This window comes from Bombina bombina, chromosome 6, assembly GCF_027579735.1.
Source record: "Bombina bombina isolate aBomBom1 chromosome 6, aBomBom1.pri, whole genome shotgun sequence".
Classification (NCBI taxonomy): domain Eukaryota; kingdom Metazoa; phylum Chordata; class Amphibia; order Anura; family Bombinatoridae; genus Bombina; species Bombina bombina.
This window is the reverse complement of record NC_069504.1, coordinates 116,247,175-116,268,620: the sequence shown is the minus strand read 5'-3', so window position 1 is coordinate 116,268,620 and position 21,446 is coordinate 116,247,175. Positions and strand designations below refer to the sequence as shown.

At 42.6% G+C, this 21,446-nt stretch overlaps 1 pseudogene; it reads right to left on the bottom strand.

Annotated features, from left to right (window-relative positions):
* Window positions 1-21,446, bottom strand: part of LOC128662691 (uncharacterized) — a 456,713-nt pseudogene that overhangs the window by 31,175 nt on the left and 404,092 nt on the right.

The window sequence follows — 21,446 nt, the reverse complement described above, 5'->3', positions numbered from 1 at the left end:
GCCATCGATTTTAGTAACGGTTGCTAAAATCATTTTCCTCTTACAAACAGAAATCTTCATCTCTTTTCTGTTTCAGAGTAAATAGTACATACCAGCACTATTTTAAAATAACAAACTCTTGATTGAATAATAAAAACTACAGTTAAACACTAAAAAACTCTAAGCCATCTCCATGGAGATGTTGCCTGTACAACGGCAAAGAGAATGACTGGGGAAGGCGGAGCCTAGGAGGGATCATGTGACCAGCTTTGCTAGGCTCTTTGCCATTTCCTGTTGGGGAGGAGAATATCCCACAAGTAAGGATGACGCCGTGGACCGGACACACCTATGTTGGAGAAAAGATGATTTATGTAGGCAGGTAATCTGCCACACTAACACCTCAACAACAAAATAGATTCCATCAGAAATTAAATGATCTCTTAACACACTGTCAATCTCCAGCAACCACAACTGTTTGCAAGCATCTAACACCCACATAGCCTTACTCCTCTTTGCTTAAAAATTTAAATAAACGCTAGTATATACAGTTGTGATCAAAATTATTCACCCTCCATTGCAAATCAGGTTTATTGTCAAAATTTACAGATGTTCAGCTGTTTGCAATGAACAAATCAAACAAAATAAATTGAAATAGTTCAACACAACAAATGCTTCAAGTGGTTTCCCCAAATTCTACTGAAAATGCAACTTGAATGAATTCTGCAGTCTCAAAATTATTCAACCCCCTGAAGAGAATCCCTCACAACTACACAAATATGCAAAACAGGTGTTGTCTCAAGCACACCTGATGCAACAAATCAAGGGCTTCATTAGATGCACCAGGTGCGCTTAAGCTAGAACATATGAAATACCTGACTATCTAGGGGTTAATTGAGTGTCACGTTTGACTGCATGTTAGAAATATGACTAAGTCAAAAGAATGGTCCAAAAAGTTAAGAGAAGAGATCATCACCTTTCACAAACAAGGAACAGTATACAAAAACATAGTGAAGACACTGAATGTTCGTAGAAACACCGTTGGAAGCAGAGTTTGCAAGTTCAAAGTTAAAGGTACAGTGGCTACACTTCCTGGACGGGGCAGAAAAATTAAGTTATCTACGACTGCAACCAGATTTCTGAGAAGGCAGGTTGAGAAAAACCCTTGAGTGACTGCAAAAGACCTGCAGCAAGACTTGGGGGCAACAGGAACTGAGGTTTCAGTTTGCACAGTAAGGCATGTACTAAACGCAGAAGGTTTCCAAGCCAGAACTCCAAGATGTACATCACTACTGACCCAAAAGCACAAGAAAAATTGGCTCCAATATGCTCAAAATCATATAAATAAGCCACAAAAGCTTTGGGATTCTGTTCTGTGGAGCGATGAAACAAAACTGGAACTTTTCAACCTGATGGATCAGCGGTATGCCTGGAGAAAGAAGAATGAAGCATACACTGAAAAGAACACTCGGCCTACAGTCAAGCATGGTGGTGGCTTGGTGATACTCTGGGGTGACTTTGCATCCTCTGGCACTGGAAACTTGCAGTGTGTGGAAGGCAAGATGGAGGAAATCCTAGGAGAAAACGTCATGCTGTCTGTAAGGAAGCTGAAGCTTGGGCGTCATTGGACCTTCCAACAGGACAATGATCCCAAGCATACCCCAAATTTCACCAAGGCTTGTTTGCAGAAGTAGTCCTGGAAGATTCTACAGTGGTCATCACAGTCACCCGACTTGAACCCCATAGAAAATCTCATGTGGAATTTGAAGAAGGCAGTTGCAGCATGCAATCCCAAGAATATTACTGAACTGGAGGCCAATGCTCCTGAGGAGTGGGCATTGGAACGCTGCCAGAAGCTGGTGTCTGGCTATGCATCCCATTTGCAGCAGGTCATAACAGCAAAAGTGTGCTCAACGAATCAGCAGAGGTAATGGTATATATAAGAGTATATCGTCGATCTGAAAAGGGAGGTAAGAGATGAATCTCTACGACCGATAACAGAGAACCTATGAAATAGACCCCGTAGAAGGAGATCACTGCATTCAAATAGGCAATACTCTCCTCACATCCCTCTGACATTCACTGCACGCTGAGAGGAAAACCGGGCTCCAACTTGCTGCGGAGCGCATATCAACGTAAAATCTAGCACAAACTTACTTCACCACCTCCATCGGAGGCAAAGTTTGTAAAACTGAATTGTGGGTGTGGTGAGGGGTGTATTTATAGGCATTTTGAGGTTTGGGAAACTTTGCCCCTCCTGGTAGGAATGTATATCCCATACGTCACTAGCTCATGGACTCTTGCTAATTACATGAAAGAAAGTTGCAATTTCAGTTGAATTTGGGGAAACCCCTTGAAGGATTGTTGTGCTGGGCTATTTCAATTGCTTTTGTTTTATTTGTTCATCGCAAACAGTTGAAAATTTGTAAATTTTGACAATAAACCTGATTTGCAATAGGGTTTGAATAATGTCTGACATTTCCTCAAATCAAACTCCTTCCTAGATCCTTTGCAATCTGGATTTTGCCCACCAATTCTCCACAGACACTGCAATTAGTAATGACCTACTTACAGCAAAACATAAGGCCATTTCTCTCTGCTAATCCTTCTCGATCTCTCTGCAGCCTTTGACAACCCTCTCTTCGTCCAAACCTTTCTATCCACTGGCATTTGCAACACATCCTTTTTGTTGGTTCTCCCTTTTTACTTGTCTAACTGTGCCTTTAGTGCATCCTTCTCTGGCCCATCCTCTGCCCCTTTACCACTTTCTGTTGGGGTACTACAAAGCTCTGTTCTTAGTCCCCTTCTCTTCTTAATTTATACTTCATCGTTAGGTTCCTTAATAAAGTCCCCATGGGTATCAGTATAACACCCAAATCTACCTGTCTAAACAAGACCTATACCCTTCCTTGCTAACTTGTGTAACAAAATGCCTTACTAATATTTCATACTAGATGTCCTCTTACTACCTTAAGCTAAATATCTCTACAACTGAGCACCTTCTTTTCCACCTTTTTTCCAACATCTTGAACCACATCTTCGATAATAATATCATTACCCCATTCCTGCTATTTCCACCTGAGAAACATTTCCAAAATTCGGTACTTCACTCACACAAGACACAACTAAGTTTTTAACCCACTCTTTCATAATTTTCCCACCTTGACTATTGCAACTCCATCCACTCTGGTTACCCTGGCTGCTGGTTTATCTCCTTTATAATCCATAATCACTGGCTTCCTTTAGCCTCTAGAATAAAACACAAAATCCTGACGCAAACATTAAAGGTGCTCAATAACACTGGTCCCTTCTATATCTCTGACCTCGTCTCCAGATACTCTCCCTCCTGTTCCCTTTGCTCTGCTCATGACTATCTTCTCTCATTCCCTGTCTACTGGGCTTCTCAAGAATGGCCCCTATCTTATGGAACTCTCTGCCTCGCTCCACAAGATTCTACCCTAGCTTTTAAAGTTATAAGCTCTCTTTAAGACTCTACTGACCATGGATGCATACAGTATACTCTAACCTTACCTCAGTTCCTTACCTCTTTTGACATTTCCCCTGAACCTCCTTAGCATGTAAGCCTATGAGCCCAGCTGCCCTGTAGAATACCTTCATCTAAGGTGATCTCCGACAGTGCAACTCTTGGCAGAGTCCTTCACCCAGTTGTCTCTTATAAATGCTACCTTTGAATATTATACCTATGTTTATATCATTGCAGAATCTGTTAGCGCTCTACAAATAAATTATAATAATAATAGCTAGTTCTGTAACAGATTCATATGAATTTCTAATACCTTAAGTTTCGTTACAAAAATAATCAGGCAAACATAATTAAGGGAGATTATAATACTAAAAACTGAATTCCCTATTAAATTCTATTTATATGTAGTACAAAAACATTGCAATGTACTTTCATTAGTTATGCTGCAATTTAAAATGCCATAAAAGTAAAGCCGGTAAGCATTGTATTTCTTTGCAAGAATTGGGTATATTTTTACTCTAAAGACATTCCAATATACCCAACATTAATATAGATAAAGTAACAAATAAATTATAGCAACAATGATGTTCCAACATATCTCTTACCTTCAGTCGTTTCTTTTAATTGTTCTTTAAGGAGTTTTATTTCAATTTTCATTGTTTCATTCTCTGCTTTAACTGCCTGACCACCTTCATTCACCTGGCTTCTGTTGATGGTCTGTGTATGAAAAGAAAAGCAGGTTAAGGGTAGTATTATAGAACTTCAAAATCTCATCTGTCTAACTACGCTAATCTGTGCTTAGTCCATAGATTACCAAAGGAACACTGTAAAATGTTCTCTTCTTTAACGTGTTTTGAATAATCCATTTTCCTTTTCTGTGTATTACATTTTTTGCAAGAAACTCCATTATCTTTATTTTGTCATTAAAAAATCACTGACTGTGCCTGTTGAAACTGTCACCTATAGACTGTCACCTATACTGAAAAAACGAAATTTAACATTTATCAGGTAAGCATAAATTTAGTTTTCTTTCTAATGACACGGTTAGTCCACGGATCATCTCTAATTACTATTGGAAATCAATACCCAAGCTAGAGGACACAGATGATAAGGGAGGGACAAGACAGGGAACCTAAACAGAAGGCACCACTGCTTGAAGAACCTTTCTCCCAAAAGAAGCCTCAGCTGAGGCAAAAGTATCAAATTTATAGAATTTGGAAACAGTGTGAAGAGAGGACCAAGTTGCAGCCTTGCAAATCTGTTCCACAGAAGCTTCATTTTTGAATGCCCAGGAAGAAGAAACAGCCATAGTGGAATGAGCCGTGACGCTCTCAGGAGGCTGCTGTCCAGCAGTCTCATAGGCCAAGCGAATTATACCCTTCAGCCACAAAGAAAGAGAAGTAGCCGTAGCTTTCTGACCCTTGCGTTTCCCAGAGAAAACAACAAACAAAGCAGAAGACTGGCGGAAATCCTTAGTCGCCTACAAATAGTATTTCAGCGCACGCAACACATCTAGGTTGTGCAGCAGACGCTCTTTAGGAGAAGAAGGGTTAGGACACAAAGAAGGAACAACGATTTCTTGATTAATGTTCCTATTCGAAACCACTTTAGGAACCCTATCTTAGTACGCAGAACTACCTTATCCGAATGAAAAATAAGGTAAGGGGATTCATACTGCAACGCCGAGAGCTCAGAGACTCTACGAGCAGAAGAAATTGCAACAAGAAACAAAACTTTCCAAGATAACATCTTAATATCTAAAGAATGCATAGGCTCAAACGGAGCCTGTTGAAGAACTTTAAGAACAAGGTTAAGACTCCAGGGAGGAGTAACAGGTTTGAACACAGGCCTGATTCTGACCAAGGCCTGACAAAAGGATTGCACAACTGGCATGTCCGCCAGACGTTTATGCGACAATATAGATAAGGCAGAAATTTGACCCTTCAAGGTACTAGCAGATAATCCCTTCTCCAGACCATCCTGGAGAAAAGACAAAATTCTAGGAATCTGAACTCTACTCCAAGAGTAACCTCTGGATTCACACCAATACAGATATTTACGTCATATCTTATTGTAAATCTTTCTGGTAACAGGCTTAGGAGCCGGAATCATGGTCTCAATGACCGACTCAGAAAAGATGAAGGAAGGGCCCTTGAAGTGGAAGTCTCCAAGGTGGAAGAGATGACATCTCCACTAGATCTGCATACCAGATCCTGCAAGGCCACGTCGGTGCAATGAGGATAACCGATGCCCTCTCCTGTTTGATTCGAGCAATGACTAGTGGAAGGAGAGTGAACGGAGGAAATAGGTATACTAGACTGAAATTCCAAGGAACCGCAAGAGTATCTATCAGTACAGCCTGAGGAACCCTTGACCTCGACTCATACCTCTGGAGCTTGGCATTCTGTTGAGAAGCCATGAGATCCAGCTCTGGCTGTCTCCATTTGAGAATCAAGTTGGAAAACACCTCCGGGTAGAGTTCCCACTCCCCTGGGTGAAAGGTCTGTCTGCTCAGAAAATCCGCTTCCCAATTGTCCACTCCTGGAATGTGGATCGCAGATAGACAGCAGCTGTGGGTCTCCGCCCACTGAATAATTTTGGCTACCTCTGTCATGGCCAAGGAACTCAGTGTTCCTCCCTGGTGGTTGATGTAAGCCACTGAAGTTATGTTGTCCGACTGGAACCTGATAAACCGGGCTGAAGCTAACTGAGGCCAGGCAAGAAGAGCATTGAAGATTGCCCTCAGCTATAGGATGTTTATGGGGAGAACAGACTCCTCCAAAGTCCATGTCCCTGAGCCTTTAGTGAGCCCCAGACTGCTCCCCATCACAGCAGGCTGGTGTCCGTTGTCACAATCACCCAGGTGGGTCTGCAGAAGCAGGTTCCCTGGGAGAGATGTTCCTGAGACAACCACCAAAGAAAGAGATCTCTTGTCGCTAGATCCAAATGTAATTGCGGGGACAGATCCGCATAATCCCCCTTCCATTGTCTGAGCATGCATAACTACAGAGGTCTGAGATGGAACCGGGCAAACAGAATGATGTCCATGGCAGCTACCATCAGACCGATCACCTCCATACATTGAGCCACTGACGGCCGCAGAGAGGACTGAAGGGCCAGACAAGAGTCGAAGATCTTTGATTTTCTGACCTCTGTCAGCAATATCTTCATTGATAAAGAATCTATTATAGTTCCCAAGAACACTACCCTTGTAGCTGGGATCAAGAAACTCTTTCCCAAGTTCACCTTCCATCCGTGAGAACACAGAAAAGACAACAACATCTCTGTGTGGGAGTTTGCTTGTTGAAAAGATGGCGCCTGAAACAGAATGTCGTCCAGATAAGGCGCCACTGCAATACCCCGCAACCGGTGCACCGCCAACAGAGATCCCAGGACCTTTGAAAAAATTCTGGGAGCTGTGGCAAAGCCGAATGGAAAAGCAACAAACTGGAAGTGTTGTCTAGAAAATCAAACATCTGAAACTGTGGATGGGAACATGCAGGTACGCATCCTTTAAATCCACTGTTGTCATGAATTGACCCTCTTGAACCAAGGGAAGAATGGAACAAATAGTTTCTATCTTGAAGGACGGTACTCTGAGGAACTTGTTTAGACTTTTGAGGTCTAAAATAGGTCTGAAAGTTCCCTCTTTTTTGGGAACCACGAACAGATTGGAGTAAAATCCCAGACCTTGTTCCTGAATTGGAACAGGAACTATCACTCCCAGGTCAGAAAGGTCCCAGACATAGTGTAAGAACGCCTATCTTTTTATCTGGTCTACAGATAATCTTGAGAGCAGAAACCTGCCCCTGGGAGGAAAACATAATTTATGCTTACCTGAAAAATGTATTTCTTTTGTGGTGTATCCAGTCCATGGATCATCCATTACTTGTGGGATATTCTCCTTCCCAACAGGAAGCTGCAAGAGGATCACCCACAGCAGAGCTGTCTATATAGCTCCTTCCCTTCCTGCCACCTCCAGTCATTCGACCGAAGACAAGCAAGAGAAAGGAGAAACTATAGGGTGCAGTGGTGACTGTACTTTAAAAAATAAAATATACCTGCCTTAAAATGACAGGGCGGGCCGTGGACTGGATACACCACAAGAGAAATAAATTTATCAGGTAAGCATAAATTATGTTTTCTCTTGTAAGGTGTATCCAGTCCACGGATCATCCATTACTTGTGGGATACCAATACCAAAGCTAAAGAACACGGATGAAGGGAGGGACAAGGCAGGTACTTAAACGGAAGATACCACTGCCTGTAAAACCTTTCTCCCAAAAATAGCCTCCGAAGAAGCAAAAGTATCAAATTTATAAAACTTTGAAAAAGTCGCCGCCTTGCAAATCTGTTCAACAGAAGCCTAATTTTTAAAAGCCCATGTGGAAGCCACAGCTCTAGTAGAATGAGCTGTAATCCTTTCAGGAGGCTGCTGGCCAGCAGTCTCATAAGCTAAGCGTATTATACTTCTTAGCCAAAATGAAAGAGAAGTTGCCGAAGCCTTTAGGCCTTTAGGAGACTCTGTCCAGAGTAGACAACAAACAAAGCAGATGTTTGACGAAAATCTTTAGTAGCTTGTAAATAAAACTTTAAAGCACGAACCACGTCAAGATTGTGTAATAGACGTTCCTTCTTTGAAGAAGGATTAGGACACAATGACGGAACAACAATCTCCTGATTGATATTCTTATTAGATACCACCTTAGGTAAAAACCCAGGTTTGGTACGCAAAACTACCTTATCTGCATGGAAGATCAGATAAGGGGAATCACACTGTAAGGCAGATAACTCGGAAACTCTACGAGTCGAGGAAATAGCTACCAAAAAACATAATTTATGTAAGAACTTACCTGATAAATTAATTTCTTTCATATTAGCAAGAGTCCATGAGCTAGTGACGTATGGGATATACATTCCTACCAGGAGGGGCAAAGTTTCCCAAACCTCAAAATGCCTATAAATACACCCCTCACCACACCCACAAATCAGTTTAACGAATAAATTTATTTCTCTTGTAGTGTGTTCAGTCCACGGGTCATCCATTACTTATGGGATATATTCTCCTTCCCAACAGGAAGTTGCAAGAGGATCACCCAAGCAGAGCTGCTATATAGCTCCTCCCCTCACATGTCATATCCAGTCATTCGACCGAAACAAGACGAGAAAGGAAGGGTGCAGTGGTGACTGGAGTTTTAATTAAAAATTTAGAACTGCCTCAAAAAAAGACAGGGCGGGCCGTGGACTGAACACACTACAAGAGAAATAAATTTATCAGGTAAGCATAAATTATGTTTTCTCTTGTTAAGTGTGTTCAGTCCACGGGTCATCCATTACTTATGGGATACCAATACCAAAGCTAAAGTACACGGATGATGGGAGGGACAAGGCAGGAACATTAAACAGAAGGAACCACTGCCTGTAGAACCTTTCTCCCAAAAACAGCCTCCGAAGAAGCAAAAGTGTCAAATTTGTAAAATTTTGAAAAGGTATGAAGTGAAGACCAAGTTGCAGCCTTGCAAATCTGTTCAACAGAGGCCTCATTCTCAAAGGCCCAGGTGGAAGCCACAGTTCTAGTGGAATGAGCTGTAATTCTTTCAGGAGGCTGCTGTCCAGCAGTCTCATAGGCTAAACGTATTATGCTACGAAGCCAAAAAGAGAGAGAGGTGGCCGAAGCCTTTTGACCTCTCCTCTGACCAGAATAAACGACAAACAGAGAAGAAGTTTGCCGAAAATCCTTAGTTGCCTGTAAGTAGAACTTCAGGGCACGGACTACGTCCAGATTATGCAAAAGACGTTCCTTCTTTGAAGAAGGATTAGGACATAATGATGGAACAACAATCTCTTGATTGATATTCCTGTTAGAAACAACCTTAGGTAAAAACCCAGGTTTTGTACGCAGAACTAATGTAAGGCAGATAACTCAGAGACTCTTCGAGCTGAGGAAATAGCCATCAAAAACAGAACTTTCCAAGATAAAAGTTTAATATCAATGGAATGAAGGGGTTCAAACGGAACTCCTTGAAGAACTTTAAGAACCAAGTTTAAGCTCCACGGAGGAGCAACAGTTTTAAACACAGGCTTAATCCTAGCCAAAGCCTGACAAAAAGCCTGGACGTCTGGATTCTCAGCCAGACGTTTGTGCAAAAGAATAGACAGAGCAGAAATCTGTCCCTTTAATGAACTAGCGGATAAACCCTTTTCTAAACCCTCTTGTAGAAAAGCCAATATCCTAGGAATCCTAACCTTACTCCATGAGTAACTCTTGGATTCACACCAATTTAAATATTTACGCCATATCTTATGGTAAATTTTTCTGGTAACAGGTTTCCGAGCCTGTATTAATGTATCAATAACCGACTCCAAAAAACCACGCTTTGATAGAATCAAGCGTTCAATCTCCATGCAGTCAGCCTCAGAGAAATTAGGCTTGGATGGTTGAAAGGACCCTGAATTAGAAGGTCCTGAAGAGGCAGAGACCATGGTGGACAGGACGACATGTCCACTAGGTCTGCATACCAGGTCCTGCGTCGCCACGCAGGCGCTATCAGAATCACCAATGCTCTCTCCTGTTTGATCCTGGCAATCAGTCGAGGTAGCAACGGAAATGGTGGAAACACATAAGCCATGTTGAAAACCCAAGGGGCTGCTAGTGCATCTACCAGCACCGCTCCCGGGTCCCTGGACCTGGATCCGTAATAAGGAAGCTTGGCATTCTGGCGAGATGCCATGAGATCCAGCTCCGGTTCGCCCCAACGAAGAATCAGTTGAGCAAATACCTCCGGGTGAAGTTCCCACTCCCCCGGATGAAAGGTCTGGCGACTTAGAAAGTCCGCCTCCCAGTTCTCCACGCCTGGGATGTAGATCGCTGACAGGTGACAAGAGTGAGACTCTGCCCAGCGAATTATCTTCGAGACTTCCAACATCGCTAGGGAACTCCTGGTTCCCCCTTGATGATTGATGTAAGCCACAGTCGTGATGTTGTCCGACTGAAATCTGATGAACCTCAGTGTTGCTAACTGAGGCCAAGCTAGAAGAGCATTGAATATTGCTCTTAATTCCAGAATGTTTATTGGGAGGAGTTTCTCCTCCTGAGTCCACGATCCCTGAGCCTTCAGGGAGTTCCAGACTGCGCCCCAGCCTAGTAGGCTGGCATCTGTTGTTACAATCGTCCAATCTGGTCTGCGAAAAGTCATTCCTTTGGACAGATGAACCCTCGACAACCACCAGAGAAGAGAATCTCTGGCCTCCTGGTCCAGATTTAGTAAAGGGGACAGATCTGAGTAATCCCCATTCCACTGACTTAGCATGCATAGTTGCAGCGGTCTGAGATGCAGGCGCGCAAATGGCACTATGTGCATTGCCGCGACCATTAAGCCGATTACTTCCATGCACTGAGCTACTGATGGGCTTGGAATGGAATGAAGGACACGGCAAGCATTTAGGATTTTTGATAACCTGGACTCCGTCAGGTAAATCTTCATCTCTACAGAATCTATAAGAGTCCCTAGAAAGGGAACCCTTGTGAGTGGTAACAGAGAACTCTTTTCCATGTTCACTTTCCACCCATGCGACCTCAGAAATGCTAGAACTATCTCTGTATGAGACTTTGCATTTTGAAAACTTGACGCTTGTATCAGAATGTCGTCTAGGTACGGAGCCACCGCTATGCCTCGCGGTCTTAGTACCGCCAGAAGCGAGCCCAGAACCTTTGTAAAAATTCTCGGGGCCGTAGCTAACCCGAAGGGAAGAGCTACAAACTGGTAATGCCTGTCTAGAAAGGCAAACCTTAGGTACCGATAATGATCTTTGTGAATCGGTATGTGAAGGTAGGCATCCTTTAAGTCCACTGTGGTCATATACTGACCCTCTTGGATCATGGGTAGGATGGTTCGAATAGTCTCCATTTTGAACGATGGAACCCTTAGGAATTTGTTTAAGATCTTCAGGTCCAAGATTGGCATGAAGGTTCCCTCTTTTTTGGGAACCACAAACAGATTTGAGTAAAAACCTTGCCCTTGTTCCGTCCGCGGAACCGGGTGAATCACTCCCATTACTAAGAGGTCTTGTACACATCATAGAAATGCCTCTTTCTTTATTAGGTTTGTTGATAACCTTGACGGATGAAATCTCCCTTGTGGAGGAGAAGTTTTGAAGTCCAGAAGGTATCCCTGAGATATGATCTCCAACGTCCAGGGATCCTGGACATCTCTTGCCCAAGCCTGGGCGAAGAGAGAAAGTCTGCCCCCCACTAGATCCGTTTCCGGATAGGGGGCCCTTTCTTCATGCTGTCTTAGGGGCAGAAGTAGGTTTTCTGGCCTGCTTGTCCTTGTTCCAGGACTGGTTGCCCTTCCAACCCTGTCTGTAACGAGCAGCAGTTCCTTCCTGTTTTGGAGCGGAGGAAGTTGATGCTGCTCCTGCCTTGAAATTACGAAAGGCACGAAAATTAGACTGTTTGGCCTTTGATTTGGCCCTGTCCTGAGGAAGGGTGTGGCCCTTACCTCCAGTAATATCAGCAATAATTTTTTTCAAGCCGGGCCCGAATAAGGTTTGCCCTTTGAAAGGAATATTAAGCAATTTAGATTTAGAAGTCACATCTGCTGACCAGGATTTAAGCCATAGCGCTCTGCGCGCCTGGATGGCGAATCCGGAGTTCTTAGCCGTTAGTTTGGTTAAATGCACAACGGCATCAGAAACAAATGCATTAGCTAGCTTAAGTGCTTTAAGCTTGTTCATAATCTCATCCAATGGTGCTGTGCGAATCGCCTCTTCCAGAGACTCAAACCAAAATGCCGCTGCAGCAGTGACGGGCGCAATGCATGCAAGGGGCTGTAATATAAAACCTTGTTGAACAAACATTTTCTTAAGGTAACCTTCTAATTTTTTATCCATTGGATCTGAGAAAGCACAACTATCCTCCACCGGGATAGTGGTACGCTTGGCTAAAGTAGAAACTGCTCCCTCCACCTTAGGGACCGTCTGCCATAAGTCTCGTGTGGTGGCGTCTATTGGGAACATTTTTCTAAATATCGGAGGGGGGGGGGAAAGGGCACACCGGGTCTATCCCACTCCTTGTTAATAATCTCTGTAAGCCTTTTAGGTATAGGAAAAACGTCAGTACACACCGGTACCGCAAAGTATTTATCCAACCTACATAATTTCTCCGGGATTGCAACCGTGTCGCAATCATTCAGAGCCGCTAACACCTCCCCAAGCAATACACGGAGGTTCTCAAGCTTAAATTTAAAATTTGAAATTTCTGAATCCGGTCTCCCCGGATCAGATCCGTCACCCACAGAATGAAGCTCTCCGTCCTCATGTTCTGCAAATTGTGACGCAGTATCGGACATGGCTCTCGTGTCATCGGCGCGCTCTGTCCTTAACCCATAGCTATCGCGCTTGCCTCTTAACTCAGGCAAATTAGATAATACTTCTTTCATAACATTAGCCATATCATGCAAAGTGATTTGTAAGGGCCTTGATGTACTTGGCGCCACAATCTCACGCACCTCCTGAGCGGGAGGCGAAGGTACTGACACGTGAGGAGAGTTAGGCGGCATAACTTCCCCCTCGTTGTCTGGTGATAATTTCTTTACCAGTAAAGACTGACTTTTATTTAAAGTAACATCAATACAATTGGTACACATATTTCTATTTGGCTCCACATTGGCTTTTAAACATAATGAACAAGTAGATTCATCTGTATCAGACATGTTTAAACAGACTAGCAATGAAGCTAGCAAGCTTGGAAAATTCTTTCAATAAATTTACCAGCAAGATAAAAAACGCTGTAGCGCTTTTAAAAACACAGTTGAAATAACAATGAACTAATTCAGTTATAACAAACAATTTTAACAGAATATGTATGAAATTAGCAGAGGATTGCACCCACTAGCAAAAGGATGATTAACCCCTCATACCCAAAAAACGGATAATCAAATTAAGATTTAACGCTTTTATCACAGTCAAACACACTGTCACAGGTCTGCTGTGACTGATTACCTCCCTCAAAAATGAATTTTGAAGACCCCTGAGCTCTCTGGTGACGTCCTGGATCAAGGAGGAAAAAGCAGGAAGACTGTGCTAGAATTTTAACTGCGCAACAAGGCGCTACAAAAAGGCCCCTCCCACTCATATTACAACAGTGGGAGACCTGATATAACGGTTTCTATGCAGAAATATACGTTAGCCATATGGAAAAAGATCATGCCCAAAAAGATTTATCACCAAAGTACCTCACAAAAAACGAATAACATGCCAGTAAACGTTTTACAAACTTTCCAATGTTATGCAAAGTTATCACTAAGCCTGCTACCAGTCGCTTCTACTGCAGTTAAGGCTCATACATTATTTCAGTATTACCAGTATTTTCTCAGTCAAATTCTAGTCCCTAGAAAATAACTCAAATGTGCATACATTTATCAGCCTGATACCAGTCGCTACTACTGCATTAAAGGCTGTACTTACATCATATGGGTAACAGCAGTGTTTTCTTAGTCAATTCCATTCCTAGAAAATATTTTACTGCACATACCTCATTTGCGGGTGACCCCGCATGCTATTCCCTTTTCTGAAGTTACCCCACTCCTCAGAATGTGCGAGAACAGCCAGTGGATCTTAGTTACGTCTGCTAAGATCATAGAAAAACGCAGGCAGATTCTTCTTCTAAATACTGCCTGAGAGAAAAAAACAGCACACTCCGGTGCCATTTTAAAATAATAAACTTTTGATTGAAGAATAAGTAAAAAACTCCTATCTCCTCTCACGACCTCCTTCTTTGTTGAGCGTTGCAAGAGAATGACTGGATATGACATGTGACGGGAGGAGCTATATAGCAGCTCTGCTTGGGTGATCCTCTTGCAACTTCCTGTTGGGAAGGAGAATATATCCCATAAGTAATGGATGACCCGTGGACTGAACACACTTAACAAGAGAAATAAGGAATTGGAATAATTGTGCTTTATACAAAAAAATCATAACCACCACAAAAAAAGGGTGGGCCTCATGGACTCTTGCTAATATGAAAGAAATTAATTTATCAGGTAAGTTCTTACATAAATTATGTTTTCTTTCATGTAATTAGCAAGAGTCCATGAGCTAGTGACATATGGGATAATAAATACCCAAGATGTGGAACTTCCACGCAAGAGTCACTAGAGAGGGAGGGATAAAATAAAGACAGCCAATTCCGCTGAAAAAATAATCCACACGTTTACAGCAGATACACTTAACTTTGGTAGAACCAGCATCAGGCAGCGTTTTTCCAGAAGTAGCTTCTGATCCAGGGTCAATCTGAGACATCTTGCAATATGTAAGAGAAAAAACAACATATAAAGCAAAATCTATCAAATTCCTTAAAAGGCAGTTTCAGGAATGGGAAAAAATGCCAATGAACAAGCCTCTAGCAACCAGAAGCAAATGAAAAATGAGACTTAAATAATGTGAGAAAAAAGGTGGAGACAATAATGACGCCCACATTTTTTTGGCGCCAAAAAAGCCGCCCACAGAACTTTAAGAACCAAATTTAAACTCCATGGCGGAGCAACTGGTTTAAACACAGGCTTGATTCTAACTAAAGCCTGACAAAACGCCTGAACGTCTGGAGCATCCGCCAGACGCTTATGCAAAAGAATAGACAGAGCAGAAATCTGTCCCTTTAAGGAACTAGCTGACAATCCCTTTTCCAATCCTTCTTGGAGAAAAGATAATATCCTGGGAATCCTGACTTTACTCCATGAGTAACCCTTGGATTCACACCAATAAAGATATTTACGCCATATCTTATGATAGATTTTCCTGGTGACAGGCTTTCGTGCCTGAATTAAGGTATCAATAACTGACTCAGAGAAGCCACGCTTCGATAAAAACAAGCGTTCAATCTCCAGGCAGTCAGTCTCAGAGAAATTAGATTTGGATGGTTAAAAGGACCCTGAAGTAGAAGGTCCTGTCTCAGAGGCAGAGTCCATGGTGGAAGAGATGACATGTCCACCAGATCTGCATACCAAGTCCTGTGTGGCCACGCAGGTGCTATCAAAATCACTGATGCTCTCTCCTGCTTGATTTTGGCAATCAGACGAGGGAGCAGAGGAAATGGTGGAAACACATAAGCCAGGTTGAAGGACCAAGGCGCTGCTAGAGCATCTATCAGCGTTGCCTTGGGATCCCTGGACCTGGATCCGTAACAAGGAAGTTTGGCGTTTTGGCGAGACGCCATGAGATCCAGTTCTGGTTTCCCCCAACGTTGAACCAATTGTGCAAACACCTCCGGATGGAGTTCCCACGCCCCCGGATGAAAAGTCTGTCGACTTAGAAAATCCGCCTCCCAGTTCTCTACACCTGGGATATGGATAGCCGATAGGTGGCAAGAGTGAATCTCTGCCCAACGAATTATCTTTGAAACTTCTAACATCGCTAGGGAACTCCTTGTTCCCCCTTGATGGTTGATGTAAGACACAGTCGTGATTTTGTCCGACTGAAATCTGATGAACCTCATTTTCGCTAGCTGAGGCCAAGCCTGAAGAGCATTGAATATCGCTCTTAGTTCCAGAATGTTTATTGGAAGGAGGGTCTCCTCCTGAGTCCACGATCCCTGAGCCTTCAGGGAGTTCCAGACTGACCCCCAGCCTAGAAGGCTGGCATCTGTCGTTACTATTGTCCAATCTGGCCTGAGAAAGGTCATACCATTGGACAGATGGACCCGATATAGCCACGAGAGAAGAGAATCCCTGGTCTCTTGATCCAGATTTAGTAGAGGGGACAAATCTGTGTAATCCCCATTCCACTGACTGAGCATGCAGAGTTGCAGCGATCTGAGATGTAGGCGGGCAAATGGCACTATGTCCATTGCCGCTACCATTAAGCCGATTACTTCCATACACTGAGCCACCGAAGGGCGAGAAGTAGAATAAAGAACACGGCAAGAATTTAGAAGTTTTGATAACCTGGTTTCTGTCAGGTAAATCCTCATTTCTACAGAAACTATCAGAGTTCCCAGAAAGGAAACTCTTGTGAGAGGGGATAGAGAACTCTTCTCTTCGTTCACTTTCCACCCGTGCGACCTCAGAAATGCCAGAACTATGTCCGTATGAGACTTGGCAATTTGGAAATTTGACGCCTGTATCAGAATGTCGTCTAAATAAGGGGCCACTGCTATGCCCCGCGGCCTTAGGATCGCCAGAAGTGACCCCAGAACCTTCGTAAAGATTCTTGGAGCTGTAGCTAACCCAAAGGGAAGAGCTACAAACTGGTAATGCCTGTCCAGGAAGGCAAACCTGAGAAATCGATGATGATCTTTGTGTATCGGAATGTGAAGATAAGCATCCTTTAAATCAACTGTAGTCATGTATTGACCCTCCTGGATCATAGGTAGGATGATACGAATAGTCTCCATCTTGAATGATGGGACCCTGAGAAATTTGTTTAGGATCTTGAGATCTAAGATTGGTCTGAAGGTTCCCTCTTTCTTGGGAACCACAAACAGATTTGAATAGAATCCTTGTCCCTGTTCCTCCTTTGGAACTGGGTGGATCACTCCCATAACTTGGAGGTCTTGAACACAATGTAAGAATGCCTCTCTCTTTATCTGGTTTGCAGATAATTGTGAAAGGTGAAATCTCCCTTTTGGAGGGGAAGCTTTGAAGTCCAGAAGATATCCCTGGGATACAATTTCCAACGCCCAGGGATCCTGGACATCTCTTGCCCAAGCCTGAGCGAAGAGAGAAAGTCTGCCCCCTACTAGATCCGTTACCGGATCGGGGGCCAATCCTTCATGCTGTCTTAGAGACAGCAGCAGGCTTTTTGGCCTGCTTACCTTTGTTCCAAGCCTGGTTAGGTCTCCAGACCGACTTGGACTGGGCAAAAGTTCCTTTTTGTTTTGTATTAGAGGAAGTTGATGCCGCGCTCGTTTTAAAGTTTCGAAAGGCACGAAAATTAGTCTGTTTGGTCCTTGATTTATTAGACCTGTCCTGAGGGAGGGCATGTCCTTTCCCTCCCGTGATATCAGAAATGATCTCCTTCAAACCAGGCCCGAATAGGGTCTGCCCCTTGAAAGGAATATTAAGAAGCTTAGGCCTAGATTTGGAGTTTTGTCGGTAACGACCCGAAAAACTAACGCCGGCTTTTTTCTGGCCGCACCATAAAAATAACTCTGGTATCGAGAGTCCACATAAAGGCTGCGTTAGGCTCCAAAAAAGGAGCGTAGAGCATTTTTAACGCAGCTTCAACTCTCGATACCAGAGTTGCTTACGGACGCGGCCAGCCTCAAAAACGTGCTCGTGCACGATTCCCCCATAGGAAACAATGGGGCTGTTTGAGCTGAAAAAAAACCAAACACCTGCAAAAAAGCCGCGTTCAGCTACTAACGCAGCCCCATTGTTTGCTATGCGGTAACCCTTCCTACGTCTGCAAACACTCTAACATGTACCCCGAGTCTAAACACCCCTAACCTTACACTTATTAACCCCTAATATGCCGCCCCCGCTATCGCTGACCCCTGCATATTATTATTAACCCCTAATCTGCCGCTCCGTAAACCGCCGCTACTTACATTATCCCTATGTACCCCTAATCTGCTGCCCCTAACACCGCCGACCCCTATATTATATTTATTAACCCCTAATCTGCCCCCCACAACGTCGCCTCCACCTGCCTACACTTATTAACCCCTAATCTGCCGACCGGACCTGAGCGCTACTATAATAAAGTTATTAACCCCTAACCCGCCTCACTAACCCTATCATAAATAGTATTAACCCCTAATCTGCCCTCCCTAACATCGCTGACACCTAACTTCAATTATTAACCCCTAATCTGCCGACCGAATGTCGCCGCTATTCTAATAAAATGTATTAACCCCTAAAGCTAAGTCTAACCCTAATACTAACACCCCCCTAAGTTAAATATAATTTAAATCTAACGAAATTAATTAACTCTTATTAAATAAATTATTCCTATTTAAAGCTAAATACTTACCTGTAAAATAAATCCTAATATAGCTACAATATAAATTATAATTATATTAGAGCTATTTTAGGATTTATATTTATTTTACAGGTAACTTTGTATTTATTTTAACCAGGTACAATAGCTATTAAATAGTTAAGAACTATTTAATAGCTAAAATAGTTAAAATAATTACAAATTTACCTGTAAAAGAAATCCTAACCTAAGCTACAAATAAACCTAACACTAGACTATCAATAAATTAATTAAATAAACTACCTACAATTACCTACAATTAACCTAACACTACACTATCAATAAATTAATTAAATACAATTGCTACAAATAAATACAATTAAATAAACTAGCTAAAGTACAAAAAATAAAAAAGAACTAAGTTACAAAAAATAAAAAAATATTTACAAACATAAGAAAAATATTACAACAATTTTAAACTAATTACACCTACTCTAAGCCCCCTAATAAAATAACAAAGCCCCCCAAAATAAAAAAAATGCCCTACCCTATTCTAAATTACTAAAGTTCAAAGCTCTTTTACCTTACCAGCCCTGAACAGGGCCCTTTGCGGGGCATGCCCCAAGAAATTCAGCTCTTTTGCCTGTAAAAAAAACATACAATACCCCCCCCCCAACATTACAACCCACCACCCACATACCCCTAATCTAACCCAAACCCCCCTTAAATAAACCTAACACTAAGCCCCTGAAGATCATCCTACCTTGTCTTCACCATACCAGGTTCACCGATCGGTCCAGAAGAGCTCCTCCGATGTCCTGATCCAAGCCCAAGCGGGGGGCTGAAGAGGTCCATGATCCGGCTGAAGTCTTCATCCAAGCGGGCCAGAAGAGGTCTTCCATCCGATTGAAGTCTTCATCCAAGCGGCATCCATCCGGAGCGAAGCGGCAGCATCCTGAAGACCTCCACCGCGGAACATCCATCCTGGCCGACGACTGAACGACGAATGACGGTTCCTTTAAATGACGTCACCCAAGATGGCGTCCCTCGAATTCCGATTGGCTGATAGGATTCTATCAGCCAATCGGAATTAAGGTAGGAATATTCTGATTGGCTGATGGAATCAGCCAATCAGAATCAAGTTCAATCCGATTGGCTGATCCGATCAGCCAATCAGATTGAGCTCGCATTCTATTGGCTGTTCCGATCAGCCAATAGAATGCGAGCTCAATCTGATTGGCTGATTGGATCAGCCAATCGGATTGAACTTGATTCTGATTGGCTGATTCCATCAGCCAATCAGAATATTCCTACCTTAATTCCGATTGGCTGATAGAATCCTATCAGCCAATCGGAATTCGAGGGACGCCATCTTGGATGACGTCATTTAAAGGAACCGTCATTCGTCGTTCAGTCGTTGGCCAGGATGGATGTTCCGCGGTGGAGGTCTTCAGGATGCTGCCACTTCGCTCCGGATGGATGCCGCTTGGATGAAGACTTCAATCGGATGGAAGACCTCTTCTGGCCCGCTTGGATGAAGACTTCAGCCGGATCATGGACCTCTTCAGCCCCCCGCTTGGGCTTGGATCAGGACATCGGAGGAGCTCTTCTGGACCGATCGGTGAACCTGGTATGGTGAAGACAAGGTAGGATGATCTTCAGGGGCTTAGTGTTAGGTTTATTTAAGGGGGGTTTGGGTTAGATTAGGGGTATGTGGGTGGTGGGTTGTAATGTTGGGGGGGGGGGGTATTGTATGTTTTTTTTTACAGGCAAAAGAGCTGAATTTCTTGGGGCATGCCCCACAAAGGGCCCTGTTCAGGGCTGGTAAGGTAAAAGAGCTTTGAACTTTAGTAATTTAGAATAGGGTAGGGCATTTTTTTATTTTTGGGGGCTTTGTTATTTTATTAGGGGGCTTAGAGTAGGTGTAATTAGTTTAAAATTGTTGTAATATTTTTCTTATGTTTGTAAATATTTTTTTATTTTTTGTAACTTAGTTCTTTTTTATTTTTTGTACTTTAGCTAGTTTATTTAATTGTATTTATTTGTAGCAATTGTATTTAATTAATTTATTGATAGTGTAGTGTTAGGTTAATTGTAGGTAATTGTAGGTAGTTTATTTAATTAATTTATTGATAGTCTAGTGTTAGGTTTATTTGTAACTTAGGTTAGGATTTCTTTTACAGGTAAATTTGTAATTATTTTAACTATTTTAGCTATTAAATAGTTCTTAACTATTTAATAGCTATTGTACCTGGTTAAAATAAATACAAAGTTACCTGTAAAATAAATATAAATCCTAAAATAGCTCTAATATAATTATAATTTATATTGTAGCTATATTAGGATTTATTTTACAGGTAAGTATTTAGCTTTAAATAGGAATAATTTATATAATAAGAGTTAATTAATTTCATTAGATTTAAATTATATTTAACTTAGGGGGGTGTTAGTGTTAGGGTTAGACTTAGCTTTAGGGGTTAATACATTTATTAGAATAGCGGCGAGATTCGGTCGGCAGATTAGGGGTTAATAATTGAAGTTAGGTGTCGGCGATGTTAGGGAGGGCAGATTAGGGGTTAATACTATTTATGATAGGGTTAGTGAGGCGGATTAGGGGTTAATAACTTTATAATAGTAGCGCTCAGGTCCGGTCGGCAGATTAGGGGTTAATAAGTGTAGGCAGGTGGAGGCGACGTTGTGGGGGGCAGATTAGGGGTTAATAAATATAATATAGGGGTCGGCGGTGTTAGGGGCAGCAGATTAGGGGTACATAAGGATAACGTAGGTGGCGGCGCTTTGCGGTCGGCAGATTAGGGGTTAATAAGTGTAGGCAGGTGGAGGCGACGTTGAGGGGGCAGATTAGGGGTTAATAAATATAATACAGGGGTCGGCGGTGTTAGGGGCAGCAGATTAGGGGTACATAAGGATAACGTAGGTGGCGGTCGGCAGATTAGGGGTTAAAAAATTTTTTTCGAGTGTCGGCGATGTGGGGGGACCTCGGTTTAGGGGTACATAGGTAGTTTATGGGTGTTAGTGTACTTTAGAGCACAGTAGTTAAGAGCTTTATAAA